Genomic DNA, 13,829 nt, shown 5'->3' with positions numbered 1-13,829 from the left:
CACTTGTGCTTTTGGTATGCAAAATTTGAATTCTCCTCGTAATGCAAGAAGTGGAATTTCTTTGGCCTTTTCCATCGGCTTTCAGAATTTAATGCAGGGCCATGCAGATCTTGAGAAAGTGTAGTAATCAAATTCGGATGAGCAAATGAACGACGTCGTATTCGTGCAAGAGGATCGGTGCCATGATGTATATGACTCGAGGTTCGATGCGACTATCGTAATTTGAGGTCAAACATGGGGTGGAAAATATCTCTAGCTCTCTTTCATCGAACTTGCAATGCAGATGGCCGAGGCTGGTCAATTTACTCCTAAGTTGAGTTCTTTGTCCGAGTGTCACTCCACAAAGCTTCACTCACAAGGGTACGCAAGTACAGGAGAATTCGGTTCGTGACACTAGTCCAGTGTTGGAGATATCATGATTTGACAAAACAAAAAGGATCTTATAAAGATATCCAATATGCATCTGATTTCGATGGTCCATTAAGTCTTTCGTAGGAGTTTCCACTTCTTGTGCTTTGTTTTGTCCAAGATTTTCATTGTTCAGTGCCGGCCCTTACCTGGGTCTTAAGGCAAAAGCATTACCAAGCTTCCAAAACTTTGGATTTACCGGATACTGACCACAACTGTCACTATATACGTGTGCACTGCCCGCGCGAGAAAAGTAGTCTGCGACTTTTATTGAATCACGAAACCAAGATTCTCTCGCAGGGCACTTCGGATCCTCGCTCTGTTCGCGTTGCTGTTCTACTGTTCTATGTCTTGCGCGAGCTCGTAACATCTCTCCCCGGGTCAACCATTTAATGTCTCCTTCAAGCAATACTCCGGTTATGTTGTCGTCGATGCTCCGCATGGCCGAGCTCTGTTGTATAACTTTGTCGAAGCTGAATCGCTAGCCTAACGCTTCCCCTCTTCCCTTCACCCTCTGGTTCAATGGAGGTCCAGGAATTTTTCACTTGAGGCATCAAAATTCTCTTCCTTTGGTCGCATTCCCAGTTTTGTGACTTGTGGTTCACAGAGCAATCTTTCCAATCCCAGGACCAGGTTGTCCGTTGCTCGGTTTCTTCTTCTTAATGGATCACGGTCCGTTCAAACCTTGCGACAACGATTGGCTCATCAAGAATCACTCCTCTGTGGAACTTGGGTAAATTTTTACTTGCTCACCGCACTAATCTGTCTATGACCAGGTGCAATTAACTTGGCTGGCTTCCTAGTATCTTGCTTTGATGTTAAGCGAGTGCTGATCAGAATCGAACATGCTATATCTCGAGTCACCCATCATGCTCGGATTCTCATGCTCCAACGCGAGCTCAGACTACATAAATTGGGACGACACTCAGACCGGTACGCCTCTATGCACTTTTCTCCGGGAAAAGTACACTAGAAGTGCCATAACTTTTGTACGGCGTTCACTTAAGTGCCATAACTTTCAAAATGTTCACTTAAGTGCCATAACTTTCAAAAATCGTTCACTTGAGTGCCATGTTGACGTGGCAGCCGGAAAAACTGACGTGACATGCCGGAAAAGTTACTATAGCACTCAAGTGAACGATTTTGCTCCGATGTAACACTCAAGTGAATGATTTTTGAAAGTTGTGGCACTTAAGTGAACGTTTTGAAAGTTATGGCACTCAAGTGAACACCGTACACAAGTTATGACACTTCTAGTGTACTTTTCCCCTTTTCTCCCAAAGATTTCAAATTTGATTATGTTCATCCTTCCCATTTTGGCCATGGGGCAATAATATACTGATCCATCGGCCGTTCGCAGCGGAGGACAACTTGAGGTTTCTCATAACTGGCTTGAGGAATCCCAATGTACAAGGACTCTGAGTTCTCTCTAGCTGAGGACAGCTCAAAGTTGTTTCTTGTTCTCAGGTTGTCGACATCGATTGACCTCATTTTCAAAGATGATAAGCCAGACTAGATTACTTAAATGACATTTCGTTTTTGGACAAGAAGTAAGATTATTCTCCTTAATAATATAATACCATTTTTTTGTAGGTCACTACATACCTCAATTTGCCAAACTGTTGATCGAGTGCAACAAAAGGCCCAATGTTAAACCTGTCAAGCTCAAGTCAATAGCTGTAAATTTTGCACAATTCCTGCAGTTTTGCCCCTATGAAACAATTCTTCTCTCCTTAAAAATTTGCACACCGTCTCTTTAGCGAGGAAACTACTGCTAGACCTGGACATTGGTGTTCAGGCAGGCGATTACTTGTGGGCGCACGGGGTGATATCGGACGAGATGCTCTACTTGGAGAGGACGGTCTGCAATAATTCCAAGGACACGCGACAGTATTGTGCACGATCAGTATTCCTACGAATGCAACTACGTGTTCAATATCAGAGTCAATGACGAAGTCGGTGAAGATGTACAGCTCAACGATCTCCTTCTCCCTAAATGCACATCATCCTCGAGCTTGAAGTCAGAGCAATTCCTGCCGATGGCCGTGCAGTGAGTTTAAAAATATACCTAAATGAGGCATGATTGATGAGATTTGGTGGGTCATATAACTCGGTCAAATTAAATTTGATGGGAATTTTTTTCTTTGTTTTTGACAGATTGCTAGGAGAGGACTAGGAATGACGGGGAACCATGCCTTAAGGGAAGAATATTCACTTATCTGAACAAGCCTGAGGTAGAGCATTTTGGCAAATACCCCATAAAGGAAAACCTAGCTAGAAGAGGAATCTGTGAAGAAGATACTTGGGGCCTGTGTAAGCAGAACCCAGAGACCTTGGAACACCTCTTTTTACTATGTCCCTGGAACCGTAGTGTTTGGTCGGACCCTGCATTGCAAATCACTATTTCACCTCTGCGTCTCACTCGAATTGAAAAGTGGATTCTAAATTTTCAACATACGTCGATGAGTTTCGACCTCGTTGCTGTTGTTCTCTGGCATATACGGAAAGAAAGGAACAGCTTCATTTTCGCAAGAAAGCTCCCGACCCATAGCTGCTTATTAGTTCTGCCATGGCCGATTACCGGTGCTTTACTCAGGGGGCTAAAGCCAAGCGCAAGTCAGGAGCAGATGAAGATAGCTTACCTCAAATCTGGAAAAATCCTAGCAAGGGAACCCTCAAATTCAATGTTGATGCCTCCTTCGTTGTGGGATCTACGGCTGGGACCATCAGCTGTGTTGGCTGGAATTCCCATGGAGAATTGATTGATGGTTTAGCAATGAAGGTGAGGTCAAGTTCAGCTGCGCAACAGAGGCTCTAGCATAGGTGGAAACCCCAAGATTTTTTAGTAAGATGCGTACGAGCTAGAGTCTTATGGATAAGTAAGACAACTTAACTTTTGTGAAGACCCTTCAAGGATTAGATCACTTCACGTGGGAAGCGGACGTACTTATCACTGAGGCCAAGACTTTCATTATGAGCTTTCCAAATCTGACATAGGCTCACTGCAGCAAACAGCAAAGAGTCAAATTAGATAGCGGATAGGATTGGTAAAGCGCGACAAAATAGACCCCTATCTGAAAGTGACTCGCAAGCCCTCCCAAAGCCCTATGAGCCTTATATGTTTCTGAATCAAGTCTTTTGTACTCAAATCCTTTGAGTTAGTTTAATGAATTACGTCTTTTCCGATTGAAGGAAAAAAAAAAAAAAACAAGCCTGAGGTTCAAAGGGCTCTTCATGCTAACACCACTCACCTCCCCTTTCATTGGGACTTTTGTCAAGGGTCTCTCTCTCTCTCCGTCTCTAGATCTGTCTAAATTATGAGAACATAATGGAGTTAGGTCAAAAAGTGTTCAAGTCTAAGCAAAGAGAATCTCAAAAAATGGGGAAAAATAGTCTGTGCGGTCTAAAAGTTAAGTCAAAAGATTGAGTCCTTGATCAAGTATAGCGCGCGTCTGCTAATTGCGGAAAAAATTAGGCTTCAAAACGCATAATCCGTGTATTTCGCAAGCCGCTTGTGTATAAAGAAGATAATGTGGAGATGAACTCGACCCCCTCTTGCACTCGTTATGACATTCGCCAATGTCATCATGAGTGCAAGACCTATTTTTTGTAGTGTCGGGCTTCCCTTTCTTTGTATAGTTACGCTTTGGTTAAAGTTAATATAATTCTTACTTTTATAAATAAAATAAAAAAAAACCTGATCCCCCTCGTTACAGAGATCATCCAGGAAGGCATTCCTATCCGGCCATCCAGGTTTGATCTTCATTAGACTTCTGTTGACACCAAAATAATAACAAGCACAAATACCGAATGGGTGTCGGTATCACCATGTCCTGAAGTCAGTAAATCAGGAGAAACAACCACTTCCCGACGTTCAGTAAGTTGATTGCAACATACCGAAAATGGCAAGAGGGCTAAACCCGATATTTGGGAAATGGGGGAATAAGGCCATGAATTCTGCAATTCAGCAAGATTCGGGAACATACCGAATCTTGCATAAAGCCAGCAATAGAGGGCTGTATGCATAAAGAAAACCATGAGTCAGCCAAGTTAGCTACATCAACGGGGAAGTCGCAAGCCAGAAACGAAAATGGATGCAAACATATCGTGGGAAGTTACTCGGAAGGATTCAAATTCAAAGTCATGGTAGCAGATCATGGGAGTTACTTGGAAGGATTCAAATTTGAAGTCATTGTAGCAGTTGAAGATCAAATTTTGGTGGACAAAAACAATGCAAAACGTGGGCAAAAAGGAAGTGGTTGAAGGCGCCAAGATTCGAGATTTGAAAAATATGATAACCGATCGAGCGGTTACAAAGTGCAAGAAGATACAAATATGTAGGGATGATAAAGAGAAAGAAAAATCAACAACACAAAAAAAAAAAACTCAATTTCTTCTGCACTTTAACTTTCTCACACTTTACGTTTCATGCACTTTCAATTCCAGCAATCAAGTTTATTTTCCAATCATGTACTGCCTTCTTAGGAGTATTGTAATGTAACTCAAACCTTTGTTGATCTCAAATCCATATTCGATCCATCTATTTCATATCCATTTCCATACATTTGCCTTGCAACCTATTTTTTGCCAAAATCCTTCTCGACGGTTGAACCACAGAATCCTCTTAATAAAAATCGAAGAACGAATTTCGGTGAAAGATTTCCTCGTCGTGAAATGAGCGAACATCTTCCATTTCATCCGAGTCTGGATTCAAGTAGAATCCTCCAAGATTGGTGAGTCGGATTCCGTTCATATATTGGGCGATCGAAACAGCGGGGATCAAGATTGGATAATCCCTCTCAATCAAACAATACCACAAAAAACAGGTACATGATTCAATTCCCCTTTATAGTTTGAGTCTACTTTACATTGGTAATTTGAGTTTGGGTTCGTGAGTAGCTACCGTTATATATGTACTCTTTTTCGCTTGTAACTAAATGACGTGACAGAGAGGTGCGAGGCACTAATTATGGTGGAATCATCTGCTAAATGTAACCCTATTTAAAGGGTGAATCAAGATAAATCTTGTGACTCGAATTTTTTTCTCATTTTTGCGATATATTTCGTCATAATTGTGTGACGAATCCTAACAAGCACTTATATTTTGGACGGCAAATTTGGTAGTGATATGCATAGGGTTTTCCTCTCCTTTTTTTGGCCATGGCTTTTGTAGTTGGGTGGTTGGTCGCAATCCTTTGGCGGGTCGACGGGAGATGAGAATGTGACACGCCCGATGTGCACCACCGTGCGCGGGGCGGCTCATGAGGTCCTATACACGTCCCCTTCTCCGGGGCTCGCGTTGTTCGGGTTATTCTTGAGCGGATCTCCTCTTTAGAGGCCCCAAGACTGATCGAATGTATTGAGATTTCGTTGATTGTCGGAGCATTCTTTCCATGTCTAGCGATCTGATTTAGGGAGGATTTGTTTGCTTTGGCCCAAAAAATCTCATGGAGATATGAGGTGATCAAGTTGGATAAATTCCATGCTGGCAAAATCAGATATGATGTGGTCATGTTGTTCGCAGGTCTTAAAACTCAGTTCTAACTCATCAAAAGAAATTGGAGAAAAGTATTAAAAAAGTCTCGAATTAGTTTCGTTGGTACCAATTCAACTTCAAATCTTTTAATTGCATCAATTTCATTTCAAACATTGTCATATTGGTATCAATACAGGTCATTCTACATGGCACGGCCGGCCGACCTCGCTAGTTGCTAGCACAGATCGCGGCTCTTGCCCAAGCTCCCGCTAGATTTGGGTGAGGGCAGCCTTGTCGCCGCAAAAGCCCTGGGCGAGGTACTTCGCCCACCATGAACGATGAAGTCTTTCACGAGACAACATAACAATTTTCACGTTCGTGATTTAAGCGGAAAAATAATCATGAATTTCCCCGAAATCATCTCTTCTTGTCCAACGTGGACGGCCACCGGTGTGCCTTGGGATCGAAATTTATGTTTTCCTCTATTGGACTGAGAATTTCTCCCTTCACAATCCCCCACCCCACAGAGAAAACAAAAAATAAAGAATCAGAAATAAAGATGAAAAAAGAAGAATAAATCAAGTTAAAAAAAATACTCTTTTTTTTCTCTCTCTGGGGTTAAACTTCATCCTGGAGAAGAAGCTTCTCTGCGGGATCATCGAGAAGGGGCCAGCTTCCATGGTCAAACGATTTTGATTCTCCAGCAAACTAGCAGGAATCATTAGGCACTAATCAGAAATTCTTTCTTTATAATTTTTTTTAAATTAATGGCATATAAAGTGGATCAAGAATACGATTATCTGCTCAAGATCGTGCTGATCGGAGATTCGGGCGTGGGGAAATCCAACACGAATCACACGAAATGAGTTCTGCTTGGAGTCTAAATCCACCATCGGGGTCGAATTCGCCACCAGGACTCTCCAGGTTCATCAATTTTTCTCTCTAGTATTTTGCTTTTTGTCTTAATTAGAATGGTGTTATTCTTGCTTGCCTGTTTTGTCTGGATTATTTTGGTCTTCGTATTCTAATTTATTTCTGCGATTTCGGGTTGGTGTGGTACGTGATTGGATTCGCCCGATGATTTTTGGTTCCCGTGTCGTTTTTCCTTAAAAATTTTCGATTTTGACATGTAGTTATAGACACAAAAGTCCCATCAACCAAAATCAACAGGGGAAGCTTTCTTAAAGTTTTCCGATAATCTTTCATTATTGTGTTATTTTGAAATGGTCATAATCAAATCGTTTTTCGGCTTCTTTTTTTATATCCTTTTTTTCTTGTTGAATTTGACAAGAAAGTATATGTTTCCAAAGCATCTAATTTCATGAAGACAAAAAAAATTATGCGGAGTTTTTTGCTATATTATTTTGAATGACGAAACATATCCGATCTACAACTGCCGATAAAATTTAGCTTTTTCGAGAAAGAAACTGTAAAAGTAATCTTTTTCAAATTGCATTTGTAAAGCAAGATGATCATGGATTAAGTATTCCCATTTATCATTTAGGTCCATGGCAAGACGGTGAAGGCTCAAATATGGGACACGGCCGGGTAGGAGCGGTACCGTGCCATCACGAACGCCTACTGTCAAGGCGCGGTCGGGGCGTTGCTAGTCTATGACATAACCAAGAGGCAAACATTCGACAACATCCGGTGGTGGCTCCGCGAGCTCCGCGACCACGCTGACTCCAACATTGTCATCATGTTGGTCGGGAACAAGTTCGACCTCAACCACCTGAGGGCGGTCTCGCCGAAGGCGGCGGAGGGCATGGCCGAGAGGGGGAACCTGTCCTTCCTCGAGATGTTGGCTCTCGAGGCGTTTAACATCGAGAACGCATTCCATAAGGTCCTGCTCAACATCTACCATATCATCAGCGGGAAGGCGTTGGTTGCGGAGGAGGCGGCCTCGAACCCCATGTTGCTCCCCCACGGCACCACCATTAACGTCGGGAATTTCACGGGTAATTTCAGCAAGAGAGCTTGCTGTTCAAATTAACGGTCAATCAGAAGCTAATTGGGAAAGAGAAATGCTGCAAGTACAAAAGAAAATCTAACAAAAATTCTTCTACTATGTGATGTGGTAAGATTTTTGATTAACTGTTGAATCAACCGAGAATCGTGCTATGACATCCAACAAGAAATTGCCACATCATCTAGTAACAAAAGTTTAGTAAACTTCTTAGTACGTGTATTATTCCTCGAAAAGAACAGAAAGGGTAGAAAAGGAAATTCATTCTATTTGTCGACCCTTACATCAAATTGGAAACAGTAGTAGGAAAAAATTCCCTTTGTTAAGCTTGTATTTGTCGACTTCTATTCACGGGGAATCAGTTTTGTTTTTTTTTTTTTGGTCGAATGGGAATCAGTTTTGTTAGTTGGCAAAATGTTGCATAAAGGATATCGTATTATGAAAGAAAGAATTAATGTTAATGAATGTTTCAAACTCTTTTCATCTCCTATGCCTTTATAGTATTTTTTTTTTTTGCGACGCATAATTACCATTTGTCATCTCCTTCAAATTATAGAATCTGTGTAGTGGATTATTCATTTTCTCATGAGAGCGTTTTTGAAGGCCAGACAATAATGTTAGATTTGGATATTCAGATGAGACTTTAGTTTTATATCATTGTCTATAAGATTACGACATCATCTTACGTAATGTTATCCATTTTCTAGTACTTATCTGATTTGGTTACTTGTGTTTGATTCGGCATTTGGCTAAAACCTTTAGGGAAATGCAAAGACTTTTGGTTAAAAGATTTTGATCACTAGACTAGGGCTTTGTAAAGCAATTGTTCTATGAAAAGAGAAAATGCAAAGAAAAGAGTGCAGAAATCCAATTGTGAGGTAGTTGAAGCCGGCAACATCGGGGAACCTCCGTGTCACACTCCGATTCTCCAAGAAGAAAGGGCATGACACGGCCGTCCTTCTTTTTTTTTTTTTTAATTAAAGGACGCAACCTCAAACATAGCTCGAGAAAACCTGATATCGAAATATATACCTCCATATATATTTGATAAAAAGGTCACATGTCCACAAAATCAGAGCTCATCTACTATAATAAAAAAGATATACATACATATCTTTCCACATCTAGCTCGAAAATTACCAACTATATACAACTTATCCAAAAATATACCCCCACAATCCCAAAAGTCCTGTAGCTCTCGATCCTACTTACAGCTTGCCGATGAACTTGAAAAACAAAAGGAGATAAAGGGGCGAGCAACCACAGCTCAGTGAGAAGTACAATCTCTTCTAAGAGGATCGAGAAATCACTATGCATTCATCAAAGTAACTCAAATAGTAATTCATAGTAATAACAAATTATCAATGGCTTAATCCATTAATTAATCTTATTAAACCAACTTTTGATGATCCATCCATCGAATAATCTCATGCTCATCGTTAACTATGATCACGTTTAATGCCTTGACAAGACCACCAAGTTTAACCTTCTTGGGTAGGTCTACCACCCATTTCAGCCGATGGTTTGGCTCAATGACATCCCGACAGTATAGATACTAGCCCCACCTCGGTGGGTTCTAATCATAGGAACATGAACATTAACCCCAATACCAAATTCAAAAAAACCACAACGATTCGGTTTCACAAACCAAAAGCTATAAACTAAATGCATAGCCTTCCTCAGAAACATATTTCTCGAACAGAATTTCAGTAAAACAATCGTCAACAAGCCATATCAAATATTCAAAAGGTAGTAATAGCTCGATCCTATTTATGCAAAAATAATGCTCTAAACGTCACATTTCTTCACCTTGTCAAGAAAATTAAATCACAGTACACGTGCCCATCTTTAAATCATGAGTTTTATAAATTCTTAGAAGATAAAGTGCATCTTACCTTAAAAGTCGCAATCCAACCTATAATAGTTACTCGAACCACAAAGCTTGAAATCCTAAAAATTAATTGAAAAACAACATTAAAGGATGGAAAAATACTACGTTAGCAAAAAACTTGACTAAACGACGTATAAACGTCGATAATCCGATACCTATGGGCTAAAAAAGCTGCTGGTCGCACGTTGGGCAGCCTGCGTGCAAAATTTCTTTGAGTTATAACTCCCTCTACCAAGCTCCGATTAATGTAATATAGTAGTCAAAACGAAGCTTATTCGACGTACTACAAAAGTCCCAACATAGAGAACCTCAGCCGACAACCGGAAACTAAAGAAATTAGCCCTCGAAGTATACTATTCGCATAGTACAGTTTGCACACCAGATTTGAATAACTCGCTCCGGGCAAACCACAACGTGAAATCGAGATCTGTCGAATCCTACGGCTTCATAACATCCTAAATTTTCATTCTCAAGAAGAAACACAGCCCAACACCCATGCAATTGGACACAACAACTCAGTTTGCTCCAAAATCCAAAATTTTACCCTAAACCTGAAAATCACTTTTATAGGAGAAACGAGAGGTGCGAGCACTTACCTAGCATTGCGATAAGTAGTGAAACTAGCTCGGCGAGGCGTTCGTGGCGTGTGGCGCGTGCACGTGACTATTTCTTCTCCTTTTCCCTTTCTCCTTTTTCCTTCTTTCTTCTCTTCTTTCTTTCCTTTCTCTATTTTCTTTTCCTTTCTTTCTACTACAGAATACTCCCGACCCCCTTTAAGGAGAACCAACTACTCTCTTTTCTTTTTCTCTTTTTATTTATACCAGTGGGTCCTGCCACTTATTTTGATCTAATAAAAAAAACTCAAGTATTACACTCGGCGAGGGTGAGGATAGTTTCGCTACCTCCTACATCGGTCTAGCATGTCGTTGCTCTCTCTCCCCATGGCTTTACATCTCGAGTTCTCTCCATCTCAAATCCAGCTGCGCTCGACTAAGGCTTGCACAACTTCATCTATTAGGGCTTGAAATTGAACATAAACGTCATGCAACCCTCGGTCGGTGTCGTGTGACCATTAGTGAGCTAGACTTGTAAAAAAAAAAGACAAATCAAAACAGAGACCTCAACAAGGCGAGCCAAGCAACATCTGGAGTCAACGTCGCTCGACCTTGGCCGGCGTCCCTAACTTCCTTCGTGAATTCCCCGTGAACGCTTTCAAAGTGTCCTTAGATGTGGGCCTTCAATGGTAAAAATGAAAAATGAGAAAACTAACAAAAAATGTCACTAAACCCTTGGAAATTTTCCTTTCGAAAATACTAAACAAAGCCCACCCGTCTCGGACTTTCAATTTTGCCAATGCTGGCATCTTCCCAAAGTGATCCAAAAAATTATTTACCAAATGCCTTACCTTTTTTTTAAAAGTGATCCACTCGGACTGGGAGTCATGTGCACGCTGGAGGCCATCAATGATGCTCTTTGTACGCTAGTCTAGTAGTACCTCGGCACCAAGGGTGTCGAGGTCAATATTCACGGGACGGGATAATGTTAAAAGTGCGCTTTCATAGTTGACATTGTTGTAAACCCTTGACAAGGCATCTGCCGCTACATTTTTCTTGCCTGGCTTGTATTCGATAAAGTAGTCAAAGCCGACCAATTTCGAGAAGAATTATTGTTGTTCTGATGTCTGGATGGTTTGTTGAAGAAGATGGTGCGGTGGCCTATGATCTGTCCGGATAATGAAGTGAGCCTCGAGCGGATATTGACGCTACTTTTGGATGGTCGACTGTATTGTGAACAACTCACGCACATAAGTTAACTTGCTGCGCATGAGGGGGGAAAGTTTGTAACTTCCTACGCTGCTGGCGTCGGTCTCCACAAGAAAGGGAATGGCAAAATCAGGCATTGCTAATACCGGGGCATGACTCAAAGCATCTTTGAGGGAGGTGAAGGCATGCTCGGCTTGTGCGCACCACGCGAACCCATCCTTGGTGAGGAGGTCCATGAGGGGGGTAGCTATAGTCGCGTAGTGGCGGATGAAACGACGATAATAGCCGGTCAACCCCAAGAAGCCGCGAACCCGCTTGAGCGTAGTTGGGATTGGCCGGTCTCGAACGACTTCAAGCTTTGCGGGATTAGTAGAGACACCATGCGCTGAAACAATGTGTCCAAGGAATTCGACAATGGGTGTGGCGAAGTTGCACTTCGAGTGTTTGACCGTCGGGTGGTGGTGACGCAGAGTGGCAAATACTTAGCGGAGATGATCAAGATGAAGGGCCAAATCCTTGCTATAAATAAGAACATCGTCGAAGAATATGACAACAAACCGACGAAGGAACAGCCGGAATACCTCATTCATTAATGCCCGAAAGGTGAATGGTGCGTTGGTGAGTCCGAACGGCATTACCGGGAACTCGAAGTGGCCGTGGTGTGTCCGGAGGCTGTTTTGTGAATGTCCGAGGGATCCATCCGAATCTGATGATATCCGGAGCGCAAATCCAATTTGGAGAAAATGATAGCGCCGTGCAACTCATCCAATAGCTCATCAACCGTTGGAATGGGGAATCGATCTCGAATAGTGGCGGCATTAAGCTCCCCGTAATCGATGCATAAGCACCAAAAGCTGTCCTTTTTTACCAGGAGGACCGGCGAACTAAAGGCCGAGCGACTTGGGCAAATGGTTCCATCCCGGAGGAGTTCCGTGACTAGGCGTTCAATCTCATGTTTTTGGTAGTGTGGATAACGGTAAGCCCGGACATTGACCGCCTCGGTGCCAGCTTTGAGGGGAATGCGGTGGTCGACATCATGCGCAGGTGGAAGACCGGTTGGCTGGGCAAATAGGTCGTCGTACTCCGCAAGAAGCGTTTGTACCGATAGCGGAATGTCGGCATTCACGTCTGCTGGAGGTTGGTCTGATGAAGAGGCGGATAAGCACATGTAGCATGCGCTTACGCCGTCGGTCGCCATGAGTTTGAAAAGGCTCGAAGAGGAGACCGACGGTGCGTGCAAAGAGGGGTCACCTTGCGGCCCGCACCGTTGGCCATGGTGTTGGAATTCCATTGTCATGTTTGTGTGGTCTATTTGGACTGGCCCCAAAGTTTCTTGCCATTGGACGCCCGGAACAATATCGGTTCCCTGCAAGTCAAGAACAAACTGGTCCATGGTAAATAAATGGGTTTGAAAGAGTACAGGTACATCGTGACATATAGCCGTGCATCGTAGGGCATCACCATTGCCTACCAACACTTGGAAGGGAGTGATTGGTGACAACGGCAAGGTAAGGAACTTGGACATGTGTGTAGAGAGGAAGTTATGTGTGCTTCCTCCATCAACCAGCACCTAAACCGATTGACCTCGCACCGTTCCCATCATGCGCATGGATTTGGCCGAACGTTGACCCGGGAGAGCATGGAGGCTGATTTCGGGTTCGGATGGAGTGGTTTCGGTGGCTTCACTTTCGGTTGGCAATGAGACGTCATCCGAGTCATCGAAACCCTCCAAATATAAAAGGGTCGGATGCCCCTTACAACGATACTCATGAACGAATTTTTCATCACGGTTAAAGCATATACCTTTGTCACGTCGTACTTGCATCTCTTCGGCGGACGGACGTTTAACGGGAAGTCGTGGAACCGGTGGTTGTGCATGTACATATGCGGAAGGGTACAGTGGGAAAAGGCCGGTTGCGCGACTTGCTGAACTAGGCCTCATACATGCGCGCTAATACGAAGGCATCATGTAAGTCCACCGGCCGGTGATCTTGAACGGCCATGCGCACCCGGAGCTGCAGGCCCGAAATAAACAGGCTACGTAATTGTGCCGGAGTGAGTCCACGTACCTTGCTAGCAAGATTTTCAAAGGCGGCCTGGTAATCAAGGACGGAACCCGTTTGAGATAACTTGGCAAGAAGGGCGGTTGCATCTTCGTGTTCGGAGGGGCCAAAGCGATGACGGATAGCGCGGGTAAATGCATCCCAATCCTGTAGAAGATTTTCAGCCACTAATCCTTGATTCCAAGTGGTGGCGGGAGCATCGAGGTGCATTGCCACTAGCAGGAGTCGATCTTGAGGGTGAGTATGATAATATTGAAAAAAG

At 42.9% G+C, this 13,829-nt stretch overlaps 2 pseudogenes; both read left to right on the top strand.

The window, feature by feature from the left end:
• The first annotated feature begins 790 nt into the window (after positions 1–790).
• On the top strand, positions 791–2,462 carry LOC115731961 (annotated as a pseudogene).
• A 4,093-nt stretch (positions 2,463–6,555) lies between these two features.
• On the top strand, positions 6,556–7,877 carry LOC125316346 (annotated as a pseudogene).
• The last annotated feature ends 5,952 nt before the right edge of the window (positions 7,878–13,829 follow it).

The sequence above is a fragment of the Rhodamnia argentea genome, chromosome 8 (genome assembly GCF_020921035.1).
Source record: "Rhodamnia argentea isolate NSW1041297 chromosome 8, ASM2092103v1, whole genome shotgun sequence".
In the NCBI taxonomy this organism is placed as follows: domain Eukaryota; kingdom Viridiplantae; phylum Streptophyta; class Magnoliopsida; order Myrtales; family Myrtaceae; genus Rhodamnia; species Rhodamnia argentea.
Note: the sequence above shows the minus strand (reverse complement) of the source record. Positions and strands in the feature narration are given on the sequence as shown.